This window comes from Bos indicus x Bos taurus, chromosome 5 (genome assembly GCF_003369695.1).
Source record: "Bos indicus x Bos taurus breed Angus x Brahman F1 hybrid chromosome 5, Bos_hybrid_MaternalHap_v2.0, whole genome shotgun sequence".
NCBI lineage: Eukaryota > Metazoa > Chordata > Mammalia > Artiodactyla > Bovidae > Bos > Bos indicus x Bos taurus.
The window spans coordinates 9,231,835-9,239,314 of record NC_040080.1 but is presented as its reverse complement, the minus strand read 5'-3'; the positions used below and the strand labels follow the sequence as shown (position 1 = coordinate 9,239,314).

General features: G+C 48.6%; 1 long non-coding RNA gene across 1 annotated transcript; it reads right to left on the bottom strand.

The window, feature by feature from the left end:
• Positions 1–1,820: 1,820 nt before the first annotated feature.
• Positions 1,821–7,399, bottom strand: LOC113892209. Its single transcript, XR_003510996.1, has 3 exons — positions 7,305–7,399; positions 4,882–5,081; positions 1,821–1,991 (listed from the first exon to the last, which is right to left on the bottom strand). It is a non-coding gene; the product is annotated as an uncharacterized LOC113892209 (long non-coding RNA).
• Positions 7,400–7,480: the final 81 nt, after the last annotated feature.

Genomic DNA, 7,480 nt, shown 5'->3' with positions numbered 1-7,480 from the left:
CCATGGACTCTATAGTCCACGGGGTCGCAAAGAGTCGGATACAACTGAGCGACTTTCACTTCACTATGTATCCTTCAGGCCTCAGCTAAGATGTCCCTTCCTCTGGGCAGCCCTCCCTGATTTCCTAAGTCATAGAGGTGGCTCTCTTCTGGGTCCCCTAGCCCCATGTCTGCCCTGTACACTGCTCTGCCTGGCTCTGCCAGGGCCTGATTGTTTGTTTCCCTCACAGGACTGTGAACTCCCAGAGGGCAGGGACTGTGTTTACATTTCGATTTTTAGTTTTTCATTATGAAAAATTTCAGACATATACCAAAAAAAGAGAACAGCCCATGAAACCCCATACACCCATCACCCCAGAGCACACTGGTTTTGTCCCATTGGTTCCGTCTCTCTCCCCCTTTTCTACTTTTTCCCTCCTTTACTTAAGTATTGTAAAGCAAATCATCCCCACCCCCCATGTATTTCACTATGCTTCTCTAAGAAATTGAATGAATAGTTTTTAATCACATGAATGACTGCTGCAGAGCTGTTTATAACAGCTCCCAACTGGAAACATGCTTATTAGTTAACATTTGAAAATGAAGGGGTGACCAGTCAAAGGACTCTGATGCATCTCTTCAGAGGATCAATATGAAGACCACAACAGCCTCCTGGCAAGATGCTCATGACCAAGAAAAGCCCAGAAAGACAAAGAGCTCAGTCCAAGCTGGTCTCCGCACTCTCTTTTGGCAAGCATGCCAACATAGCTGCCTGGGTTCCCAGTCAGAACAGAGAGAGCAAAAAGGAAGGTGAGGATGGGGGTGGCGAGATGTGGGCGAAAATGCTCTTCGCCCCTCCAAATGTTCTTCTTTGTTCTTAACGTCATCTTTCCAAGCTGTTACCTGCAAACCAGACTTGCTGCGGAGCTGTGTGTGAGGCTGAACAAAGGACTGGTGGCATCTGCTGGCTCCTCGGGGAGCTGGCTGGAGCCACTGAAAGCCTTGCTGCAGACCTCATGACAAAGGGTGGATCCAAACTCTGGGCACAGCCCGGAGACAGCCCGTCTCAGTTTCCAGAAGGTGGTCGACAAGCCACACGGCTGTTCGTTCTTCTGCTGCCAGGGTTTTAGAAAGGCTGCAGGGTGGTGGCAGGGAGTCACCCGATGTTCCAGGCCATGTGTGTGCTTCAACTGCATCGGGGTCCTCATCCCAGCCAGGTGGCCTGCCCACCTGGGCGCCTGGAGCTTGCTCTGCCTGTTTAAATGGTTATCAGGGTGAGTGGTTTTGAGATCTCTGTTCCTCTGGCAGCCTTGCCTTGATGACAAACCCTGACCCAGAGGGTTGTCCTGAGGAAACAGGATCCACTTTTCAGCTTGGTTCCCAGGCACACTGACCCCAGAGGAGAAGGGGACCTGTCCCCAGCAGACTTCCTTGGATCCACCCCTACTGCTTGGGAGCTCAGTTCAATTCAGTTCAGTCGCTCAGTCGTGTTCAACTCTTTGAGACCCCATGGACTGCATCACACCAGGCTTCCCTGTCCACACCAACTCCCGAAGCTTACTCAAGCTCATGTCCATTGAGTCGGTGATGCCATCCAAACATCTAATCCTCTGTCATCCCCTTCTCCTCCCTGCTTCAATCTTTCCCAGTATCAGGGTCTTTTCCAAGGAGGTAGTTCTTCGCATCAGGTGGCCAAAGTACTGGAGTTTCAGCTTTAGCATCAGTTCTTCCAAAGAAATCCCAGGGCTGATCTCCTTCAGAATGGACTGGTTGGATCTCCTTGCAGTCCAAGGGACTCTCAAGAGTCCTCTCCAACACCACAATTCAAAAGCATCAATTCTCTGGCACTCAGCTTTCTTTATAGTGCAACTCTCATATCCATACATGACCACTGGAAAAACCAAAGCTCAGTGTCCTGTAAACAGGAGGCATGATGACTTCATACTTGTTCTCCCAAGTGCCATTCTGAGCCCAGTGTCTTCCTGCTCCCTAGAAAATCCGACTTGAGGAATTCTGGAAAGAGGACCCATCAGAGTGCATTGGTTAGGGGGCAGGGATGGAAAGAGGCTTAGAGGTATATGTCTGGAAGTCCTAAGTTGCAGTTCCAGCTCTCCATAAGTCACTTGGGAACCTTAGGACTATCTCTCCCACTTGCCTCATTTACCAATGTGTCCATTCATCTCCATCTCACTCTAACCAATGTGATGCCACACATGGTCATTAAGCAGCTTCCTGGGGGCCTGTGAGGAGACCCAGAGCCAAACTGCCATAGTTCCTGTCCTTGGAAAGGTCCCTCCAAACAATAACTATGGTTTTAAATGATCAAAAAATGACTGACGGCGTGATTTGTAGTGAGGGAATGGATGGGGTTCAGAGTAGGCTACCCGCAAATATGCCACTTTGGGAAATTGATTATTTTGAATTAAAGTTTCTTGGGGAACAGCCAATGGGAGAACACTTGTCCCCTTGAAAGCAGGAAATAAATCTCCCATGTGAAGCTATTCTCTGTGTACCGGGACGAGAGGAGAAATCCTTATCTCCAGAAATGTGAAATGCAAGGTCTCAAGGCCAAGAAGGCTGCCTAAACAAACTCTGTTACTCTTTCATTAACTTGCTACCCCAAGCAAAAAGCCTTTTGTTTTGTCCAAACTTCACAAATAATTGTTTCTTTGTCTGCAAGATATAAAAGCTGCCTGCTTCGGTCAGTTCTTTGAGCTTCCTATGTTTGGGGCTCCTGTATGGATGAAATTAAGTTTGATTGATTTTCTCCTGTTGATCTGTCTTTTGCCAATTTAATTCTATTAGACCAGCCAAAAAGAACCTAGAAGGGCAAAGGGAAATTCTTCCTCTCCTAGAGGATCAAGAAAAATGCCAAGGGCTTTCATTTGCTAAGGGGCTTTGAAGATGGAGCGGAAGTTCACTGGGCAGGCATGCGTGGGAACAACAGGGACAAAGATGGCGGCAGGAAACACATGTGTTTGAGAAACTTGAAGCAGTTAAGCTGAGGCTGAGCTGGGAAGGGCCTTGGAGGGTCTGCCTACCTCACGGAGTTTCCAGAAAAGGTCTTGGTATCTTGTACTGACCTGTTTTTACCCACAACAGCAGGACACTTCTGAGGGCAAGCTTGTGGATTCCCCCAGCAAACAATTCTCCAGTCCTCTGCAGATACCAATGGGGCGCCCTGTAATTTAATTCGTTCTAACACTAACCTGTATTTTAATCCATCTAACACTAACCACTTGGAGTTAGTGCAGACCCCACAAGTTAAGAGGGTTTCCCAGGTGGTGCTAGTGGTAAAGAACCTGCCTGCCAATGCAGGAGATGTAAGAGACAAGGGTTCAATCCCTGGGTTGGGAAGATCCCCTGGAGAAGGGAATGGCTACCCACTCCAGTATTGTTGCCTGGAGAATCCCATGGACAGAGGAGCCTGGCGGGCTACAGTCTACAGGGTCGCACAGAGTCACACACGGCTGAAGCAACTTAGCACACACACACGCCACAGGTTAAGGGTCAAGTGCCACAAGACTGCCCTCCTTTTCAGTTGCAAACAGAGGGTCCTCAGCTTTCCCACATTTCTGTCCAATCTGGCTACAGATCAGAGTCCCTTGACCCCCTCCTCCCATTCCATAATTTGCTGTAACAGCTCACGTAACTCAGGGCGACACCTTACTATTGCTGGTTTATTACAAAGGACACACACAGCCACACGAAGAGGTACACAGGCAAGCTCTGTTAGGGTGCACAGAGAGCAGAGCTTCTGTCTCCACGGAGTTTGAGGTGTGCCACGCTCCCAGCAAGTGGACGTATTCAAAACCCAGAAGCTCTCCAAACCCCTTCGCTGAGGGTTTTTATGGACGCTCCATTATCTAGGCATGATTAGTCGAATCATTGGCCACTGGTGATTAACTCCCTTTCCAGCCCCTCTCCCCTCCCCTCGGGTGGAGGGTGGGGGCCCTAAAGCTCCAGCCCTCTAACCACACGGTCGGTACCTCTGCAATCAGCCTCCATCCAGAAGTTATCTAAGAGCTTCCAGCCACATCGTTCATTATCTATAAATTCCAGTACAGTGAATAAGTGCTTGCTATAAATAACAAGATGCTCCTATCGTCGCTGTCAGGAAATGTCAAAACTCTTATTATTTTTAATTTTAAAAAATTGCTTATTTTATTTTGTTTTAAAATATTTATTTGGCTGCACAAGGTCTCAGTTTCAGCATGTGGGATCTTCGCTCATCACTGAGGCATGCTGGTTTTTCAGTTGCGTCATGTGGGATCAAAAAATGACTGAGGGCGTGATTTGTAGTGATTCCCTGACTGGTGATCAAACTCGGACCCCTTGCATTGGGAGTGGGAGTCTTAGCTACTGGACCACCAGGAAGTCCCCAAAACCCTTTGAGAAGCTCTGTGCTAGGACCTGGGAAGAAGACAAAGAGTCAGAAGACTGGAGTTCAAATCCTGACATTTCTGTTGGCTGACTTGCTGAATTGGAGTTTTCTGCTTTATAAATTAGGATGATTACAATGCCCATCTCACTAGGTTGGAGTGAGAAGTAAATAAATGTATGATGAAAAAACATCCAACAAGTTCCTGGCATCCAGTAGGTGCTCAATGTGTGTGTATTCTCTTTTTAAAACATTAAATTGTAATCTGAATGTAATTAACATCAGCACCTACCATAGGTCAGGTCTTCCTGTGGCATCTCATTTAATCCTTGCAGTCATTCGGCCAGGTAGATTATCACTCCCATTCTACAGAGGACACTGAGGCTTAGAGAGGGCAGGGGGCTTGTTTAAGGTCACACAGGTGACAGGATATGGGGCAAGAATTAGAAAGAAGTGGGCTGGACTCCAAATCTTAATTCTTTTGACTTTTTCTCAATAGGTAAACCACCAGGCTTCTCCTACCTTCATTGCAGAGACTGCACATAGCTTCTTGGTATTCATTTCTCAATCCTTTTTCTGTAACAGCAACTTGTAGTTGGTCACTTTGTAGCTCCATTCAAAGCCTTCATTTCCTGACCTCCTTTTCACCAAGATGTGGTCATGGGCTAGGATACAGCCAATGAGATGTAAGGAGAAGTATCATGAGGTACCTCTGGGGTATCCTTAAAAGAGAAGGAGATTGTGTGCCAGGGTCCTCTGTCCATGGAATTTTCCAGGCAAGGACATTGGAGTGGGTTGCCATTTCCTACTCCAGGAGATCTTCCCAGCCCAGGGATTGAACGTCTCATGCATCTCCTGCCTTGGCAGGTGGATTCTTTACCGCTAGTGCCACCTGGGAAGCCAGTGAGATTGCATGCGTGTGTGCATGCTAGGTCGCTTCAGGTGTGTCTGACTCTGTGCGACCCTATGGACTGTAGCCCACCAGGCTCCTCTGTCCATGGGGATTCTCTAGTCAAGAATACTGGAGTCGGTTGCCATGCCCTCCTCTAGGGGATCTTTCCTGACCCAGGGATCAAACCTGTGTCTCTTATGTCTCCTGCATTGGCAGGCAGGTTCTTTACCACTAGTGTCGCCTGGGAAGCCAGTGAGACTGCTTACAAGAAAATGCCATCTTCTTACTTTTCTCTTTCCTTTCTGCTGGCTGAACTCAGATGAAATGGTTGAACTCAAGGAGCCATCTTGGGCCATGCAGAGCTAGCTGTGTTGGTAGGACAGCAAGATGGTGAATCACCATCCCAGTCGTAGACTGCCTCCCTCTTCCCCCTTCTGAATGTTAGCTCTTCTCTATTAAGTCTTCTTTCAGCTTTTAAACAGGCTCAAGTTTCTCCCAAGCTAAAAGAAAAAACCCTCCCTCAAACCCATGGCCCCTTCCCTCCCTCTTCTGAATCCACCAACTGGGAGGAACCACCTATTCGCAAGGTCTTCGTGCCTCCATTTCCCTGCCACTCCTCAACTCACCTATCTGGGTTTCTGTCCTACCATTCCATCAGAAGTGCCTGGGTCAAGGGCCTGGGACGGCTAAATCTAATGGGCTTTCTTCGGTTATCTTCTACCTGGATCTCTCAGGAGCGTGCCATGTTATTGCCCATGCCCCCCTCACCCTGGGTTCTGGGGCACCTCTGCTCCCCTGGCCTCTCCAGCTGTTCAATCTGTTGTCTTTGCTCGCAAACCCTCTGCTTTGAGCTCTAGTCCTCTCTAAGGAATGATCTGATTCCTTTTCTTGCATGTCTCAAAAGCATCTCAAACTCATCACTGTCCAGGGAATCCCCTGGCAGTCCAGTGGTTAGGACACCAAGCTTTCATTGCGGAGGTCCCAGGTTCAATCCCCAGTCAGGGCACTAAGATCCCACAAGCTGCGCTGCACAGCCAAAAACAAAGCAAAAAACAACAGAAATAGCATCAACACGTCCAAACTGGAAATTCTCCCTCTCCAGAAACCTAGCTACTCTTGTCAGAAATCTGAATCTTTGACACATCTCTTCCCATCATCACCCACAACCAATCCATGGTCAAGCTTTGACAGTTTCATCTCCTAAATAAAGTCCATCAGCTGACTCAGGCCACTCCAGGGACTGTTGCCTCGATCTAGTCAACAGTCTCCTAATCCGTCTTTTCATCTCCACTCCAAGTCTCTTCTAAACACCAGTTCTGCACACAGTAGTCAAAGGAATCTTTGTACCAACAGGGTTATGTCAACGACTTGCTCAGAAGTCAACAGCTTGCCTTTGTCCTCCAGATGAATAGCCCAACTCCTGCCTGGGCTAGCAGGGTCAGAGTCCGCCCTCTTACCGGCTTCACTCCACTCCCCCTCCCTCTCCGTTCCCGCCTCAGTGGCCTTCTGTGACACCCACGCTTCCTGAACCCACCACTCCCTTTCCTCGCGCTGTACCCTCTTGCTCTCTCTTGTCAGTTAAGCCACACTCTCATGCTTGCCACAGCCATAAACTCTCTTCCCAGCAAGTAGCACCATTCAAATGACTTACATATGTTAATGTTGTCCTCTCCAATTAAAATGTTAGTTGTTTGAGGGCCTGTCTTGCTTGATGCTTCACCCCCAAAGGGTCAGGCACAGTTATCCAAAGAATATTTATTGAGTCAATGAATAATTCCCCCGCCCCCACCCCCACGCGAAGAGCCCACTCATTGGAAAAGACCCTGATGCTGCGAATGATGGAAGGCAAAAGGAGAAGGGGAGGGCAGAGGATGAGCTGGCTGGATGGCATCACCGATTCAATGGACATGAATTTGAGCAAACTCCGGGGAGGCAGGCGGGAAGCCTGGCGTGCTGCAGTTCATGGGGTGGCAGAGTCGGACACAACTAAGCGACTGAGTAACAACCGCTCCCAAACTGCCCATAAAGTACCCCAAACTTTTAGGAGCCCCACCTGACACGGATTCTGGAGAATGCTCGCAAATAAAGGATGAGCGGCAACCGCAAAAGGAAGCGCACTTTTTCCCGCTTTTTGCCCTACAGGAGAAAGGATTCAAAAGCGCGCCTGCGCAGTTCGCTTCGCTACGGCCGCATCCTACTTCGGCCATGGGGTGGCGCTGCGCGCATGCT